This window comes from Cervus elaphus, chromosome 14 (assembly GCF_910594005.1).
Source record: "Cervus elaphus chromosome 14, mCerEla1.1, whole genome shotgun sequence".
NCBI lineage: Eukaryota > Metazoa > Chordata > Mammalia > Artiodactyla > Cervidae > Cervus > Cervus elaphus.
This window is the reverse complement of record NC_057828.1, coordinates 70,503,019-70,523,244: the sequence shown is the minus strand read 5'-3', so window position 1 is coordinate 70,523,244 and position 20,226 is coordinate 70,503,019. Positions and strand designations below refer to the sequence as shown.

Genomic DNA, 20,226 nt, shown 5'->3' with positions numbered 1-20,226 from the left:
TCATCCGCAGCTTCTTTCCTCAAGACAAATCAAAGTATAACAAATGGTGCTCAGCATATTGAGAGGGTCATGGCAATTGCCCCCAAATTCCTCTTTAAATTATTCTTAATCTAATTAATGTGCCTTTATTAAGATGAAGATGGACAGCTTATAAGAAATTATTCACCCTATTATAAGAGCTTGCTCAGGAATCTAAACTTATATCATTGAAATGGCCTTCTTTAAGAAAAATTCCATTTTTGAAAGCTCTTATTTTTGCAAATTTACAAGACCATGTGAATACACCAGTGGGCCCCCTCTCAGGACCTTGAAAGCCATCTATAAAAGCGAGAAGCTCTGGAGCTTAAGCTTAACTCATTCATGGTAAATTCTGCTCTGACTGAGGGACTTCTTGAGTTGCAGATTTATTCTACAAGTATTTGGGTTCTGTCTGTTCTTGCAACAGGGGCCTGAAGAAAAAGTGCCAGGAAGAGACACAGTCTGAAAATTTAAAAACCAAACTTCCGCACTGCCAAGCAATTAAAATCACAGCTGAAAATGGAGATTTCAGTAACATTCAGCTCACAGTTATTCTTTATTCCTCAGAAATAACCAAATAACCAGATGATATTTAAAATGCCTTCAGCAAAAATGTTGTAGGGGGTGGAGATTTGACAATTCATCTCCAACTACTAGGAAACAGACATTGCGTGTGCTTTATGACACTATCTGGTGAATCACACACACACACACACACACACACACACACACACATTCATTATGCCTCAGAAATCAGCCTGAGAAGACAATGTGGAGGCTGCAAAGGTATCTACTTTCTCATCACAACTCCCTTCCCAGCTCGCCTTCCCCCGCCCCGGGGGTACTCACAGGCTGTGCGGGTACGGGAAGGAGGCCAGGCACGTGTGGACCAGGTCATTTTCCCGGCTATTGTCCCTGGCTTTGATTTTCTGGGAATCCCACAGAGTCAGCACAATCGGGATAAGCCGAGCTCCAGGGCAGACAAAGAACAGACTTAGTCCCCTGGGCGCAGGGCTCCCCAGTTTCCTTGACATGCCCCTGATGGGGGTGGCAGGGGAAGCTGGGAGATGAATGTTAGAAAAACTCGGATGTCTCGATGGTGTGGCCCAGATCAACGCTTCACATCTAAATGCAAAGCTGATAGAAGAGACTGGTGTTTATAGAATGGTCAGGTGGGAAGTGCAACCAAGAGGTGGCTTTTTCCTCCCAGTGGCAAACTTGTGTGTGTCTGTGTGTGAACATCTAGAGAGCTGACCGAACTCGGGTTTGAACCAGATGTTAGACGTTATGTCGACACAACCTCTACCCCCATCCTTCATGTCTGGACCCAACGGTTCACCTGGATCCTTTCAAGGGACGCGGTACCCGATCCCTGCAGCCCTCGCTTGCTGCGTGGAGGGTGAGGCTGGGGAGACGCACAGAGGCAGCGCCATCAGAAGTGAGCCCGCCACCGGGGCTGCACCGCACGCCTGTCCCCTTTCTTCCAAAGGGCAGTCGAAGAACGACGGCGTCTCACTCTCCTGGCAGAGCATCAGTCCTTCGTGGAAGAGCTCTACTGTCGGCAGCTTCAAAGGCCTGAGGGTTCCTGCGGCTGAGAGCGGCCCGCGCTCGTGAACTCCAGGTCACCCCGCGGTGGTGAGCCACCCGCTCAGCTCCTCGCTGGCTTGCCCGGCCCTGGTGGAGGAAAACGACTCCCTGATTTCAAGCCGGGGGAACACAATTACCTCCTTATCCATTTTTAAACAGCCTCTTCTCTTGCAAATCTCTGCTAATAAGCACAGCTTATCTTTATTTACCAGGTAGCTCCTTTCTCTTCGGAGATACCAACAGGCCTGATGAGGGGAAGCAGAGAGAAAAGCGCTTCCTGCAAAGCAACAAGGAGACAGCACTTTTCTATCTAAAAATACACAGATGTCCTTCTCCTTGGTGGAGGCTGACTTGCGACGGATAGTAGGGGACAGCTTTGGAAGAAGTCTTAAGAGAACTCTGTGCGGCCTGGAACTGATGGGAGACCCCGTTTAACTGTTCCTTGTCCTGCTCATCCTTCCACAGATGAACTAAACACCAAAAGGCAATAGAAACTTGAAAGTCAACTGGTCTGGCCCCCACCTCTGGGCAGTTACACCTTAGCCTTCAAAATTCTTAGATTAAAGGAGGCTAGCAAGAACTTGTAGGTTTTTTTTTTTTTCTTTCCCATAAACCAAGAGCGAAAGGCCTTATCCCAAGCTCAGATACTAAGAAATTCCTTTTACTGAAGCCCCTACTTCATGACTTTTATGCCACTTTAATGCTAAAAATGCTACCTCCCTAATTAGGTGATTCCTATGCAGGGTCCCTGGTAAAGCTCTCATGGTAAAGACTCCGCCAGCAATATGGGAGACCTGGGTTCGATCCCTGGGTTGAGAAGATCCCCTGGAGGAGGGCATGGCAACCCACTCCAGTATTCTTGCCTGGAGAATTCCCCATGAACAGAGGGGCCTGGCAGGCTACAGTCCATGGGGTCACAAAGAGTCAGACACGACTGAGTGACTGAACACGGCACACATGCAGTATAGCCGCAGCTCTGTCATATTCTATTTTACAGACCTTCAGAATGCCCTGGAGTATACAAACCACAGCCACATGCATGAAATAGATACTAAAGGACACAGCAAATATATATTAAAGGATACAGCAAGTTGGGACTCCTCTAAATCTGTCCATTTGTATTATTATAAAGACTGAACAAGAGAAGTTTCAGCCCCATAAAATCCAAAGACCTAGTAAAGACTCAAATCTCTGTCTCAGTTTCACAGGGAGCTCAAGGGAAGTACATTCCCAAGTCAGGTGTCATTAGGGGAGAGTAAGTACCCTTCTCTAGGCCAAAGTATTGCAAATTTCCCAGGCAAAAATTTTTTCCTTTCTAGGAATATAGGCTATAGTCTGCCTGGATCACCTATGCAAGGCTTCAAAGAGAAGAGATGGTCCCAGGATGGGCTGAACTGTGAGGTGCTTGGGTCAGGATTTGTATCTTCTTCATTTTTAAATGTTTTCTTATTACAGGTCCCACCAGGGAAGCCAGTGGCTCAGTGGTAAGAAAGCTACCTGACGATGCAGGAGCGCAGGAGACACAGCTTCAATCTCTGGGTCAGGAAGATCCCCTGGAGGAGGAAATGGCAACCCACTCCAGTATTCTTGTCTGGAGAATCCCATGGACAGAGGAGCCTGGTGGGCTACAGTCCATGGGGTCCCAAAGAGTTGGACACGACTGAGCGACTGAGCATGTATGCATGCATAGGTCCCTATGCCCCTGCACTCACCTCATTCAGACTGCAACATCCAGGACCTAGGGGGCCAGTGATATCCAATTATCCACGCAGAGCTCTGCACCTTATCCATCTTTTTAAATCGCTGACACTGCGTAGGGACTGGTGGCGGTGATGATGATCATGACGACGATAACAGCAACTTGACTTCCTTCAGCACTTACAGTGTGCAAGGGATTTTGCTACTAATACATCCTTGATGTGCCTTAATTCATTTATTCCTCATAGCAATCCGTGAGGCAGGTACTATTAACAATCTTATTCTGTAAATGAGGAAACTCAGAAACAAACTCAGAATGTTTGTTAAGTAAATGCCCTCGAATCGCACCTCTAGTAAGTGACAAAGGTTAAGATTGAAACCTAGATCTTTCTGACTCCTGAATTGGTAAACTGAACTACTTTGATGATATAGCTTGGGGCACGGTAGATGCTTAATAAATATACACTGAAGATAGAGGATAACAGAATAGAGATCCCCATGTGGTCTCCTCTCAGTGCAACCAGGTTATTTCTACCCAATAAAAAGGTAACAGGGCTCATTTGTAGCTACATGGATGCACCTGGAGATCATCATACTAAGCCAAGTTAAGTCAGACAGAGAGACAAATATCCTATGATATTACTTATATGTGGAATCTAAAATATGACATAAATGAACGCATTGCTTAAACAGGCATAGAGAACAGATTCGTGGCTGCCAAGGGGGGTGGGGGTGGGTGCACTGGGAGTTTGGAATTAGCATATGCAAACTATTACACATGGGATGGATAAACAGCAAGTTCTCCTGTGTGGCAGTAAGGCTTCACTGGTAGCTCAGATGGTAAAGAATCTGCCTACAAAGCAGGAGATCCTGGTTTGATCCCTGGGTTGGGAAGATCCCCTGGAGATGGGAATAGCTAGCCACTACAGTACTCTTGCCAGGAAAATTCCATAGACAGAGGAGCCTGGCAGGCTACAGTCCATGGGGTTACAAAAAGTCAGACAGGACTGAGTGACTAACACTTTCACTTTTACTGTATAGCACAGGGAACTGTATTCAATATACTGTAATAAACCATAATGGAAAAGAAAAAGTATGATTAAAAAAAAATTTTTTTAAGTAACAAGGCTCTTCTGATGGGACCCTTTGGCTCCTTGAAAATTACATATGAATTGGGGGAATAAATATTTTGACATCTAGACCTAAAGCGCTAGTCATTTGATGACAAGTGAGACTGACAGTCCAGAACGGGACAGCAGACATCAGGAACTTGGCAGTTTAGTAGGACTTGGATGGGGATGGGAACCAGAAGACCAGCTTCAGTCATGAACCTTTCTTCCAGGCTCCCCTGTCCATGGGATTCTCCAGGCCAGAATACTGGAGTGGGTAGCCATTCACTTTGCCAGGGGATCTTCCCAACCCAGGTATCGAACCTAGGTCTCCCACATTGCAGGCAGATTCTTTACTGTCTGAGCCACTGGGGAAGTGACCTGATTTAAACACAGGTGGGCAGAATTCAAACACTGCCTCTCCGAAAAAACTAAACTAATAAAGCGAATGAATAAACAGATAATTCAGTCCCCTCAGAACTATGATTTGGGGAGAAATACATTTTGGATCTTGGTGAATTCCAGCACAACCTATCTGAGAAATTGCATTTCAGATTGAGAAGGTACAGAAATAAAACGTCCTTCCTCTTAGGTAGAATCGCAAGAAACCCGGAGTAATTTGCACTGTGGCCGGTAGATGGCAGAAACGGACAAGAAAAGGACGGGAAACCACAGCGGGACACCCGGGTGGCTCCCAGTTTGCATCACAGAATGTATTTTGCCTACAGGGTAGTTTGTTTCCAGTAACAAATTCTGCCTCAAAGTCAGCTGGCTCCCAAGTAAAAACTGTAACTGATTGAAATTCTCCAGCCCCCGAGTCCCAGGACCGTGAGGCTGGACCGTCCCGGCGGTTTCCCCTATAAAGCTGTCGTCCAGCTCTGGCGGGTGCTGACCACCCCCGGACTCATCCCCAACTTCTCTTTCTGCTGCAGGAAATCTTGGGGCTATGCAAGTGATAATGTCTGGAAAGTCCTTGGCAATGTCTGAAGAGTTCTACCCCTGTTGAGTTAAGAGAAAGGCCATCTGTGCATTTCTTCAACAATGTATGTTAAGCACCTGCTGTATGCCAGGCTCTGGGTTCAACCCAAAGTCTGCCCGCCACAATTTATCTCCTCCTGATTCCCCTGCTGCTCACTGTTGGAAAATGATCTAGGAAAGTTAGTTCTGTGGGTTCATTTCCTAAGTAGCTCTGCCACAAACATAGGAGAAACCGAAACTATCCTGGAGAGAATGGCAAGAAACCTAAGAGAATTTGATTATCATCCTAAATAATAACTGTTACCTAAATGATAGGCAAACACCTAATAAGAGGTGTTTACCTCTTGAAATATTAAAAGAGAGAATTCAGAATCTATAAAGGAAAGTATATTATTAAACTTGATTATATAAAAATTTTTATCTTCTCAACTATAAAAAGTATTTTAAAATTCAAAAGAAAAAGACTACAAAACAGATGACAAAGGACAGATATTCTTAAATACATTTAGGCTAAGAACTGGTAAATTAATCAAACATGTATCAGTAACCCTTCTTAAATCAGCAATATGGGCAAAGGTGTGCAGTTCATAGGATTTTTTTTTTTTTCAAAGAGAAAATAGCCAATAAAACACCAGTTTAGTTCAGTGACTCAGTCATGCCTGACTCTGAGACCCCATGGGCCCCATGCACGCCAGGCTTCCCTGTCCATCATCCACTCCCGGAACTTGCTCAAACTCATGTCTATCATGTTGGTGATGCCATCTAACCATTGCATCCTCTGTCGTCCCCTTCTCCTGCCTTCAATCTTTTCCAGCATCAGGGTCTTTTCCAGTGAGTCAGTTCTTCACATCAGGTGGCCAAAGTATTGGAGCTTCAGCTTCAGCATCAGTCCTTCTGATGAATATTCAGGATTGATCTCCTTTAGGATGAACTGGCTGGATCTCCTTGTGGTCCAAGGGACTCTCGAGAGTCTTCTCCAACACCACGGTTCAAAAGCATCAATTCTTCGGTGCTCAGCTTTCTTTACAGTCCAACTCTCACATCCATACATGACCACTGGAAAAACCATAGCTTTGACTATGAGGACCTTTGTTGGCAAAGTAATATCTCTGCTTTTGAATATGCTGTCTAGGTTGGTCATAGTTTTTCTTCCAAGGAGCAAGCGTCTTTTAATTTCATGGCTGCAGTCACCATCTGCAGTGATTTTGGAGCCCCCCAAAATAAAGTCTGTCACTGTTTCTATTGTCTCCCCATCTATTTGCCATGAAGTGATGGGACCGGATGCCATGATCTTAGTTTTCTGAATGTTGAATTTTAAGCCAGCTTTTTCACTCTCCTCTTTCACTTTCATCAAGAGGCTTCTTTAGTTCTTCTTCACTTTATGCAAAGTGTCTTCTGTGTATCTGAGGTTATTGATATTTCTCCCGGCAATCTTGATTCCAGCTTGTGCTTCATCCAGCCCGGCATTTCCCATGATGTACTCTGCATATAAGTTAAATTAGCTCAGTTTTATAGTAATGTACATATAGTATGTAATTATATTTAATATATGTTCAATTAAATGTACCTTAATAGGGACTTGCCACTGTTGTTTAGTCACTCAGTCGAGTCCAACTCTTTTGTGACTCTCTGAACTGTAGCCTGCCAGGCTCTTCTATCCATGGGGTTTTCCAAGCAAGAATACTGGAGTGGGTTGCCATTTCCTTCTCCAGAGAATCTTATCGACTCAGAGATCAAACCCATGTCTCCTGTATTGCAGGCAGATTCTTTACTGCTGGGCCCCCAGGGAAGACCCTTAATAGGGACTAGTTAACAATTAAATGAACTATGATAATCTTTTTAAAAACTTCAATTTCTGCATATTGAATATAGAGAGGATAGAAGTACCTGCCTCATGTGGTTTTTATGAGAATAAAATAAAATGATGCCCAGTAATTGGTACCTAGGCACACTCAATAAATGCAGTCACTACTTAGCAGTCATTTTTTAAAAAATGAGTGAAATCATCAATATCTTTAGACCATGAAATGTTTGCACCTTGTTTTATGTCCCTGGATATCTTCCAGTGTCTCCTAGTTTATAGTCTATGGAAAATTGAATAGAATCTTTATCCTACTGTTGTGTGAAAATTATAGAAGTCAATTATATTGGAACAACATGTTGTAAATAAAATAAAAACTGAAGTTGCAAAGCACTATGAATATTAATATAGTACTAGAATAAAGCCCAGAAAATATCTGGGAACTGGGCTTCCCAGGTGGCGCTAGTAGAAAAGAACCCACCTGCCAACGCAGGTGAGAGATGTGGTTCAATCCCTGGGTTGGGAAGATCCCCTGGAAGAGGAAATGGCAACCCACTCCAGTATTCTTGCCTGGAGAATCCCATGGACAGAGGAGTCTCAAGGGCTATAGTCCAAAGGGATCGCAAAAGCCACTTAGCACACAGGCAGCCCCCAAATCAGTGATGACTGGTCAGCTACCTAGGGCAAATAAAGTTCTCAGAGAAAGACACGGGGAAGAGAGCAGGAACCAGGCATATTGCTATTTTATTTAAATATATTTCTGTACCATTTTTGAATGTTTTTTTAAAACATATTTACTTCTTTTACAGAGGTTTTTTTGTTTGTTTGTTTTAGCTTTGAAAAAAGATGGTACATGGAAACCAGAGAAGCCAGAGCTTCTCAGACTATCAGAGAAGCATTCTGTTGTTAGGCTGCAAGAGAGAACTGCACTGACCTTCCAGAAAGCTGAAGTCAAGTTAGTAAAGGGGTTTTGACTCTAACCTGCCCTGAGGTTTCACTGATGATGTCTGACACTATACTAAAGGTTTGAGAAAAGTGTAGTTATTAGATTTGACTTTTAAGGAAGCTCACAGGATGACTATGAGGCTTAAGTAAACTAATAAATTTGAAACACAGAGCCTTGTACACAACAAGTGTCCATTAAATACCAGCTGTGTCAGAATCTGATGCAGAGAGGAAAGCGTGTAAGGACTGGGAGAGAGTTATTAAACTGCATCTACTGTTTGCTTGCTTCACTGATAATTGAGCATTCACTATGGACAAGGCTCTGGGGCAGGTATGGGACAGGGCAGACAGACTTCTGCTTTGCCCTCTGGAGAGTGTCTTCCCTTAGTCCTTAAACCACTGCAGGGCTCCCGGGGTTAGCCAGGGGTAGGGAAGCTTGGTTATTTATGTATCATGTTGGATTTATGTCTACAATTAAGTCTACAGAGTGACAGAAACTCAAGGTCTACTTTTAAGTTTAGAAACTTAATCTGTATCACAAGTGTATTCCTGAGCAATGAAATGGCAGGAAAGTTGTCCCTAAACAGCAGTATTCCAGAAGGGTAATTCGGATGAAATAACATACTTCGCAGATGTCAACAGGTTCTCTGCACCATTCATGTAGCATATACGACAACCACAAAGGTTCTAAGGAGAAAAGTCCACACTTTCGGTGCAAAGTAACTTCCCTGGTAGCTCAGCTAGTAAAGAATCTGCCTGCAATGCAGGAGACACTGGTTCGATTCCTAGGTTGGGAAGGTCCCCTGGAGAAGGTAAAGGATACCCACTCCAGTATTCTTGGGCTTCCCTGATGGTTCACAGAGTAAAGAATCCACCCACAATGTGGGAGACCTGGGTTCGACCCCTGGGTTGGGAATCCCCTGGAGGAGGGCATGGCAACCCACTCCAGTATTCTTGCCTGGAGAATCCCCATGGACAGAGGGGCCTGGCGGGCTACAGTCCCTGGGGTCACAAAGAGTCAGACACAACTGGGTGACTAAGCGCAGCACAACCCGTTCCCTAAGAAGGGGGTTTTCTACAAGGAAGGTTAAGACTCACTGTTGCTACGCTCATGTATGAGAGTCAAGGTTCCCATGGACACTTCTGGAACATGATTTACTTGAAAAGGGCCATACATCCCAAGAACCAGCAGCCCAAGGAGGAAGCATCAGTGCGGGGAGGCAGACTGGGATACAATTTCGACGAAACTGCCCCAAGTACCCTCCCAGGTCCAGCTTGGCCTCTCTGAAAGAGCTCACTCCATACAGAAATCATACACATTTGCAGCTATCTGCTTATGTGGGTTTGTTGTGCTGACCCTCCATCCATTCATGTCACAAGACTTTCCTTAGAATCTCTATGATTGACTTTTTTGACTTCTCTTATGGGGAACAATTCAGTACCGTGCTCACAGTGGATGCTCCCAAAGCCATCTGTAGATGTTGGAAACAGAACAAGTGGACATGAAAAAAAAATTATATAAGTCCTTTGAACCACAGAAAACATTCTAGAGCTTTTGTTCTGTGTTTTCTCCATACTACCTTCTGCTCAAGCAAGGCACTGAACAGAAGACACAGCAACAGCAAGGCTGGCCCTGTTATTAATATTTGTGGAAGCGGAATGAACAAGACTAAATTGAAGGCCCTTGAAGCCCACAATTCTGGGATGGTGTTTGTGGAAGAAGGAGACAGTCAGGAAGAAGCTCTGCTTCTTGCTGCCCACTTGTGATGACCCTTCAGGACTAACCTGATCCCATTAGCTGCTGCTCCTTATGAAGGATCCTTTCTGTCTGCCTAAATGGAAGAGACCCAGGTTCCATCCCTGGGTCGGGAAGATCCCCTAGGGAAGGGGACAGCTACCCACTCCGGTATTCTCACCTGGAGAATTCCAGGGACGGAGGAGACTGGAGGGCTATAGTCCATGGAGTCACAAAGGGTTTGACATGACTAAGCGACTAACACTTTCACTTTTCTACCTTCAGTTTAAACTAAACCAGATATCACCAAAAGTTGGTTCTGCTTTAAACCTTCTCCCTCCATTTTAGAATCTGAATTCAAACTATGAGTTTAGTCCATATCACCTCATGTAGGAAGTTACTCCTAAAGACACTAGGTTAAAACTCAACAATAAGAAAAGAAACAATCCAATCATAAGATATACACACATTTGGTGTATGCTTTCCCCGAAGAAGACATACAGATGGCATAGGAAAAAAATACTCCACATGTCATCAGGGTAATGTAAATTAAAACAACAATTTTGCACACCTATTAGAATGGCTAAAATCCAAACCACTGACGACACCAATGCTGGCAAAGATGTGGAGTGTCAGGAACTCTCATTCTCTGCTGGCAGGAATGCAAAGTGGTACAGCCGCTTTGGAACTCAGTTCGACAAGCTTTACCCAAAGCTCAACATGCTCTTACCATGTGATCAAGCAATCGCTCTCCCTGGTATTTACCCAAAAGAGCTGAAAACTTACATCCACAGGAAAAATAAAGAAACTTAAACATGGATGCTTATAGCAGCTGCGTTTATAACTGCTAAAACTTGAAAGCAACCAACCAGTAAGAGAAGAGATACACAGTGGTAAGCCCAAACAGTGGAATATTATTCAGCACTAAAAAAAATGAGTTATCAGGCCATGAGAAGACCTGGGGAAAACTTAAATGTATATCACAGTGAAAAAAGTCAATTTTAAAAAGCTACATATTCCATGTGCTGTGCTAAGTCTGTTGTGTCTGACTCTTTGCAACCCTGTGGACTGTAACCCACCAGGCTCCTCTGTCCATGGGATCCTCCAGGGAAGGATACTGAAGTGGGTTTTCATGCCCTCCTCCAGGGGATCTTCTGACCCAGGGATTGAACCGGTGTCTCTTACATCTCCTGCATTGTAGGCGGATTCTTTACCACTAGTGCCACCTTGGAAGCCCACATATTCCTTTCATGATTCCAAGTACATGACTTTTTGGAAAAGGCAAAACTGTGCTGCAATATTGTGACTCTTAAGAAAAACATACATTTGGTTGTTCAGATGACCAAAAGATATTTCTTATACATATTTGAGCTTTCTCGTGGTTCTTGGCTCAGGGTTCCCAAAACCTTCGGAATTTCCTGAGTGTTAAGACTGTTCAAGGTGTCTTTTGTTATTTAATGAGGTGACTTTGGGGAAAACACCTGAGAATGGGGCTGATTGCTAGTGGAACCAGTTCTGTGATTCCCAGGCTAGAACTTGCAGTCCTACAGTCCCGACATCCAGGGAGGGGAACGGGGTTGGGCTTGAATCAATTCCAATAGCCAATGATTTAATCCCTCATGCCGATGCATTGAAGCCTCCATAACACACACCCAAGAGTGGGGTGCAGAGAACATCCAGGCTTATGACCACGTGGAGATGTGGAGAGCATGCCTAGGGAGGGCGTGGAAGCTCTGCACCCCTTCCTCATGCCTCATCCTCTGCCTCTCTCCCATCTGGCTGTTCTGAGTCATATTTTTTACAATAAGCCACTAATCTAGCATTTTACTTAAAATGCTTCTTTGACTTCCATGAGTTGCTCTAGCAAATTAATTGACCCAAAGGAGAAGATCACGAGAACCTCTAAGTTATTATAACCAGTTGATTAGAAGCACAAGTAACAACCTGGGTTCACAATCGGCTCCTAGGGGCTTGGGCACAGGCTTGTAGGACTGAATCCTTAAGCTGTGTAATCTGATATTATCTTTGTGTCAATAGTGGCAGAAATGAGTTGAGTAGTAAGACACCCAGCTGGTGTCCCAAGAATTGCATGTTGATAAGGGAACCCCCACCCCTACATTGGAAATTGGGTTCAGGAATTCATTTACATGGATACAGTAAAAAAAAAAAAAAAAAGTCAGTGGTTTTCAGGAATTTATAGGGAGGAAGGATGAACAGGCAAAGCATAGAGGATTCTTAGCAGTGAAACTACTTTGCTTGATACTATAATGATGAATTCATGTTGCTATAGGGTTTCCCGGGTGGCCCAGCGGTAAAGCACCTGCCTGCCAATGCAGGAGGTACGGCTTCAGTCCCTGAGTCCGGAAGATCCCCTGGAGTTGAAAATGGCAACCCACTCCAGTATTCTTACCTGGAAAATTCCGTGGGGTTGCAAAGAGTCGGACACCACTGAGCACACATACAGTGCACAGGTCACTATAAACTTGATCAAAGCCGTAAGAAGAACAACACCAACAGTGAGTTCTAATGTAAATGATGGACTTTGGGTGACTATCATGTATTGTTGTAGGTTAATCAGTTGTATGGGGAGTGTTCATAAGAGGGGAGGCTCTGCATTTGTGGGGGCAAAGAGTATATGGGAAATCTCTGTGCCTTCTGTTCAATTTTGCTGTGAACCTAAAATTGCTCTGAAGAAGTAAACTCTTTTTCTTTTTTTTAAAGTTTGTGGTTGGTGAAGGTAACCCAAGGAGAAGAGAATGGGAGACAAGTCCTTAGCTGTTTCTTTAAAGAACTTTTCAAAGCCAAGCCTGCTGTTCATTTACAGGGAAGTATGCCCAGATCCCAACATTCTTTAGAAACACTTCTGTTCAGTCCCTTCCAGATGTCTTACTTATTACTAATTCTAAAATTAAGTGCAGAGCTTTCGGGGTGAGGATATTTCTGTTCATTTTTTAAAAGAAATATTTGAATATTCCTTTTCTCTGTAACCATATACATTTCAAACTTAAGTCCTGAGTTAAAAGATAAACTACTTCTCATAAACATCCCAAAGGATTTCCTTTTAAATCTAGCAATTCCTACACTTAACCTTCATGTCTTTGGATTTTCCCGACAGGACTGCACATCATTTCCGGCCCTACCCTCAACTCCAGTCTCCCAGCCTTCAGCATATGCCTTAGCAGGCAGTTCTTTCTAAGGGCAGGTCAGACAGGAAAAGCTTCCATCAACTCAGCAGGAAACTGGTGGACTCATGTTCTGCCTCCTTCCTTGACCATCACTATCCCCCATGCCCCCAGCGTGGAAAATATATTGTGGGAAGAGATGGAGAAAGATGAGTTAGCTGTGGAGGAACACTTCACAGGAAAGATATGGTACGTTTGGGAACATTCGTGTTACCAACTAGTCACTCCAGAATCTCACTTAACTGAACCCTCAGATGGAATAAGAGGTCATCGGTCAAGCCAGTCACTCAGTACTTTGATCATCTTGTACCTTTGCTGATACAGTGAGATGTATCATCATAAATTTGAATCCAAAGACTCAGACTTTTCAAGAAGCTTATTTCAACTGGATTCATTTACTGAAATTGTTGAGTACCACTTTAGCAAATGCCCAGGGCTATTGCTAAGATGCTGGCAATAAAAAGGTGAATTTAAACAAAAATAATTTTTTTTGCCCTAATGGAAACTGAGAAACTCCAGCCTACTGTTCTGAAAAATAGTCTCTTCCAGAGAAACTCATCATAGAAACAATTTAGAAAATTTAGGACAGTAGAAGGAAATACTAATAACCCACAAAACACAAGGCACATCCTGGTTAAGTTTCAGAATATTTGGTATTTGGGAACTAAGAAGGAGAAGAGGGTGACAGGGTGACATGATTGGGTGGTATCACCGATTCAGTGGACATGAACTTAACGAATATTTGAAGAACAAATGATTGAATGAGTGAATGAATGCATATATGTATCCAACTTAGCCCCAAGCCTCTCCAGATATCCTAGAACCAGTTCAATCACAGGGAAGGAAAATTCAATGGACCCCTGACTCATGGACTTAGTACCTGGGGCAGAATTCATTAATTGCCAACAAGTACTATATCTTTCATTCCTTAATATTGAATCTTCAGTTTTAGCCAGAGCACATGGCCTTTGTGAGAGTTGGACTATAAAGAAAACTGAGCACTGAAGTATTGATGCTTTTGAACTGTGGTGTTGGAGAAGACTCTTGAGAGTCCCTTGGACTGCAAGGAGATCCAACCAGTCCATCCTAAAGGAGATCAGTCCTGGGTGTTCATTGGAAGGACTGATGCTGAAGCTGAAACTCCAATACTTTGGCCACCTGATGCGAAGAGCTGACTCATTTGAAAAGACCCTGAGGCTGGAAAAGATTGAGGGCAGGAAGAGAAGGGGACGACAGAGAATGAGAAGGTTGGATGGCATCACCGACTCAATAGACATGCTGCTGCTGCTGCTAAGTCACTTCAGTCATCTCCGACTCTGTGCGACCCCATAGACGGCAGCCCACCAGGCTCCCCAATCCCTGGGATTCTCCAGGCAAGAACACTGGAGTGGGTTGCCACTTCCTTCTCCAAAGCGTGAAAGTGAAGTCTCTCAGTCGTGTTTGACTCATTGCAACCCCATGAACTGCAGCCCACCAGGCTCCTCCATCCATAGGATTCTCCAGGCAAGAGTATTGGAGTGGGCTGCCATTGCCTTCTCCCAGTGGACATGAGTTTGAGTAAACCCTGGGAGTTGGTGATGGATAGGGAGGCCTGGCGTGCTGTGGTCCGTGGGGTCACAAAGAGTTGGACACAACTGAGCAACTGAATTGAACTGAACTGATGGCCTTTATGAAGACTACATTTCTCTCCTGCTGGCACTTCTGTGATTAGGACTTCCTCCAACACTACTTCTTCTCTATTTAGTCTCCTTTTCCTGGCCTCCAAAGGCAAACTCCTCCCACTGTTGATTAAGCCATGTTTTAATGTTTCACTTTTGGTTGTCAAGATCAGTTGTGATGCTTGCCAATAAACTGGGAAGATGAGCAATTCAAGGGAAGTGGGCACCTGACTGGTGCCACTGTGGACTTCTAGATTGGGCCAAGTGTTGATATCTATCCCAACAGATGTTTAAAAAATGTCCTTTGGGAGTTTATGGCTAACTACAGTAATTCAGATGACTTTAACCCAAAGTAGAGCTAAATGACCTAATTCCTTGGTTCTTTTACTGGTTTGTCTATTGAAAAAAAAACTCTATTCATAAAATTTATTTTAAAACAGGCTTATTGTCTAGGAAGATTTTTAGGATTTTTCTTCATCACATCTTGAGAATACTAGGATTCACATTGCAGGCCATCTCATCTACCTATCAACTCAAACCTCTGGTAGTTTTGGAAATATCCATGATGGTAGAAGTAATAAAACTGAGAAGATCAACAAATGGATAGAATCCCCGTGAGAAAGTGAAAGATAAAGGGTCATTTTAGGTAGGAAAATCTCTTTAGATAAAGTTTTTCCATTTCAAACCAAATACAGAAACCACAGAAAATCTACTAGACCATCCTGTATCATTAACTTGATATCCCTTTGAAAGAACTGATTCTATTTAAAACAGAAACTTTCTTCCCCACTGTATTAGTTTGCTAGAGCTGCCATAACAAAGTACCAGAGACTAGGGAGCTTAAACAACTTAAATGTATTTTGTCACAGTTCTGGAGGCTAGAAATCCAAGATCCAGGTGTTGGCAGGTCGCTACTTCTGGGCCTCTCTCCTTGCCTGCAAGGTCTCCCTTCTTGCTGTGTGCTCACATGGCCTTTTCTCTGAGTACTCACATCCCTGCTGTCTCTTTGTATATGAAAAGTTCCTCTTCCCATCCTAACAGCCTCGTTTAACCATAACCTTAATTATCTCTGTAAAGGTCTGATCTCCAGACCCACATCCTGAGGTACTGGAACACCTAGGCGTTGGGGCTTCAACACATGAAGTGGGAAGACAACATAATTCAATTCATAACGTGCACTTTTCCTTCATTAAACGAATACTGGGGTCCTTCAACACGTGAAGAAGCAAGAAGGTCACCTCACTCACCGGGAGCAGGGAGGAAAGCTTGAGCACCAGAGTGTGAAACCTGGTGTGACAAATGGCAAGAGGGACACACCCAGAGTATCACATGCCTAAAGACGAGGAAACCACGTGAGAGAGGAGTGGTTTGGAACCATATCCTGGAAGGTGAGGAACGGGAACACAGGTTTGCAGGCCAGCAGTGGGGAACTCCAGGTCTGTGAGGCCCAGGGAGGCAATGCAAGTGGAGGCGGCTGGGCCGTGGCGCGCGTGCACACTCGGAGTGCGGTGGAGACAGCGGGACGCACACTCGGAGTGCGGAGGAGACCGCGGGACGCACACTCGGAGTGCGGAGGAGACCGCGGGACGCACACTCGGAGTGCGGAGGAGACCGCGGGACGCACACTCGGAGTGCGGAGGAGACAGCGGGATGCACCCAGACAGTGACCTCTCCAAGCCGACAGGAGCTGCTCAGCTCCAAGCAGGCCCAGCGACACTCACTGTCCCCAGGTTCTGCTACTCTCCCAAAGAAGCCAAAACTGATGGGAATGTAAGTCAGTGCAGCCAATAGGGAAAACAGTATGGAATTTCCTCAAAAAACAAAAAATAGAGTCACTATAAGACCCAGCAGTCCCACTCCTGGGCATATATCCAGACAAAACTACAATTCCAAAAGATACATGACATTCTCCACGCCCAGATCACACCCAGACCAGTTAAATCAGAAACGTTTGTGGTAGGACCCAGGCATCAGTATGTTTTCAGACCTCTTCAAGGTGATTCAAGGGGAAATAAACAAGCATCTAAGACCTGAACTGGCATTTTCTGAGATCTTGTTTGAAATACACTCTAGACCCACCACATCAGAATCTGCATGGAAGAAGAAAGAGTTCATGCAGTTTAAATACACATTAACATTTGGGAAGGATTGACCTAGGAGGGAATCAATGAGAGCCTAAAGTGGGCTTCAAAAGCCTGGCTTTATCTTCCAAATTTCACATTTATTAATTATGCAAATGTGGGGGTGGCATAGAGAGAGGATTGGAGGAATGAACATGAAAGAGAGAAGAGGAATTTAGACTGCCGCAGTGAGTAAAACCCACCCTTGGGTCTCAATGCTATGCTTTTACTTCCAGTGAGTTCTTGGGTGCTTTTTCCTTAGATTATCAGAAGATAACTGGCCCTCTCTTCTGTGAAAGAAAATAATTATTCATGACACTCATTAAAACAGGAAGGCCAGCTTTATTCAGGGGGACTATTAGGATAGATACAGGGACTACCGACCGCATTGGGGTTTTGCAGTAGGGGAGAGAGATGAGCTCAGCCCTGAAAACAATAAGGAAAAGTGGGGGTTTTAGAGTCAATGAGAAGCGGGGGAGGTGGGAGGTCAGTGGACAGAAATTTACTACAAGGAAACATCACAGGTAAGAGGGGATCCTGGTTAAATTAACTTAACGGAATTCTTGGTGAAGTCAGAGAAATCAGATTTTATACCCGGGCAAAAGGTGGGGAATGAGCAATCTGGGTAGATATGGGAATGCAATCAGATGGGGGATTCTGCTAATCCAGCTTGGCAGGAAAAGTCCAGGCCTAGTTGGGAAGAGAATGCAGAGGAGCCTGTCTGAAGTTCCATCAAGGAGAGACCATCCCCCCCACCCGGCCTCAGTCTCTGTCTTGAGACTAAGGAAGCAGAGAAGGGCCCAGCAGTTAAGACTCAACTAAACGTGGACCCAGCTTCATACAAACAGCTGGCATCCTGCAGATGCTCACCACTGCCTTTGAGCTGGACGCTTAACCATCTGGGAGGCAGGCGAAAAAGAGAAAAAGATGAGGGGTGGTCCAGAGCACGTCATGCGGCCCAGCTGTGCAGGCCCTTCACCTCTCCAGCCCTCTCGGTTTCCCATGTTGATGTGGAGTAAATGAAATCTGGAGAAATTCAACTCTCGGGTTCTCCTCTCAGTCACAGCCTCGCCCACGTGGCCCCAGCGCCTGCTCCTTCCTCCCAGCCCGCTCCCGCTGGTGCTCCCCTCTCTATCTGCCTCCTCCTCACCCTCCCCGCCTCACCGGGGCCAGGAGGCCGGGCTCTGGGAGGCACCGACAGCCTGTGCTTGCAGCTCTGTAGTTCTGCCTTATTGTCCTCTGCTCCCACAACAAGGTCTCTGACTGCTGCTTTCATTGTCATCAGGTTTCCCTCTGATGCCTGAGTTAATACTCCTGGGAAGCCGGCTCAGCTGTTTGCTTCCTTTCCTTTCCGCTCAGTTTGTCCCCGTTGAATATTTCTCAGTCCTCTCTGCGTGCTCATCTGTCAGTCCTTTCTTGGCTCCATTTTAAAAGACGCCTGAGCATCTTACACTTGGTTTGCCACTCTAGGGCCTGGTCATTCAGAAGCAGGGTAAGAAAGAAAGGTTATACTGAAACCTACCTGATTAGCCATCAGGACGCTGCCAGCTTCAAACTGAAGACCATTGGTTCTGCCATTTTATGTGAGTTGACCAAGTCTGCCCTCCAAACCTGCTAGTGTTTCCTATTAAATGACTCTTCTAGGGGTCAATCCTTGTCATTTGAGGAGCTCATCAAAGGCTCTCCTGACCCCAAATACTTTGTTTCATGATCCGATAATACCTGAAATTTCACTCTTTAGAAGTTATTAGATTTGAACCAAAGGAATGGGCACAATTAGGTTTTGAAGAATTTGCATAAGAAAGCAATGATTGGTATCTCTTTGGATTGGGGGCCTCTGTTGACAGAGGGTGAGAGTAAGACAGAGAACGGATCTTTAAAGTCCTAACATGGGACAGGTGAGTGGATCGGTGGGGACAATGTGCCACTTCACAGCTTCGTCTGGAGGCAGCTGTGATTTTAAGGAAAAAAATGGTAGCCTCTCCCAAAATCATTCCCCAAAATCATTTCTCATGGTTTCTTTCCCTCCCGAAGCAACCAGTATTCAACAAATACATATTAAAAGCTGAATGTTCTGGCCAGAGAACAAAGAGAAAGTGCAAGGGAAAGGTAGAAGTGAGAGGGAATGGGTCACCAACCTTAAATACTTTCTAGATTCAGAGACACAAGCCACCACAGATCACAAACATAGAGGTCTTGCCTTTAAACTTACAGTTTAAGGTAGGAGGAGACACAGAAGTGGGACAGGGAGGGGAGGGCAAATATATACACACACACTCACATGTAGTAATACACATTATATATATATTTGTCTTCATACATCTCTTTACACCTTAGACTGTAAGATTATACACATACATACACATAGTGTTCAATACACTGAAAATCAAAAAATTAACCTCTCCATCATTACTTGGGCTTCCCTGGTAGCTCAGCTGGTAAAGAATCCGCGTGCACTGCAGGAGACCCCGGTTCGATTCCTGGGTCGGGAAGATCCACTGAAGAAGGGATAGGCTACCCACTCCAGTATTCTTGGGCTTCCCTGGTGGTTCAGCTGGTAAAGAATCCGCCTGCAATGCGGGAGACCTGGGTTTGATCCCTGGGTTGGGAAGATCCCCTGGAGAAGGGAACGGCTACCCACTCCAGTATTCTGGCCTGGAGAATGCCATGGACTCTTTCATGGGGTCCCAGAGAGTCAGACACGACTGAGCAACCATCATTATTGATCAAAGTCTGAATCCCATGGGTTAGAGGAACTGCCCGTCACCCACCACCTCCTCTTAGATTCCTTTAGTAGCCTCTGTTTTATTACTGTTTCTCCTCCATTTCTTCTGTTTTCTCCTTCTATTCCTATGTCACATGCTAACCATCCAGGATCTGTTCTTCAAGTCTTTTAACTTTTCCCTCATGATTGCCTTTTTTGTGTTTTTGTTTGTTTGGGTTGGTTGGCTTTTATCTTTTGCTTTAAGATTTTTTCTTCCACCTGGTCTTGCAAATTATCATTTGAATCTCAACAGTGTCCGTCCTCACCTTCAAATTGTTTACTAAGCATTATCGCTCACAAGTCACAGTTCTTAGATGTAAATTCTATTTTGAGCTATCCTTAAATCCCCATAAGTGGTCTCATTTTCTTGATTAAGTTGGGCAAGTGTCTCCCAGGCTGCTCTGCCTTGCTCCCATTTTCTTGTTTGATCATCACGTATCTGGCTGAGGGGCACCCTTGTTTGTGTCAATTTTCTTTGTCTGCTCTTTGGGACCTCTCCCAGTTGTTGGAACTCCCATGGAGTCTAAGGTCTTAATTGCTCTGAGCCGCCTGCCAGCCCGGCAGCTGTTTGAATCAGGACTGACAACTAGGTTTAGTGTTGGGAATGATGGGGAAGTGGGATGAAGTCAGG

At 44.6% G+C, this 20,226-nt stretch overlaps 1 long non-coding RNA gene across 1 annotated transcript; it reads left to right on the top strand.

Annotated features, from left to right (window-relative positions):
• The first annotated feature begins 2,368 nt into the window (after window positions 1-2,368).
• LOC122708231 lies at window positions 2,369-19,532 on the top strand. Its single transcript, XR_006345066.1, has 3 exons — window positions 2,369-2,416; window positions 8,926-8,948; window positions 19,458-19,532. It is a non-coding gene; the product is annotated as an uncharacterized LOC122708231 (long non-coding RNA).
• The last annotated feature ends 694 nt before the right edge of the window (window positions 19,533-20,226 follow it).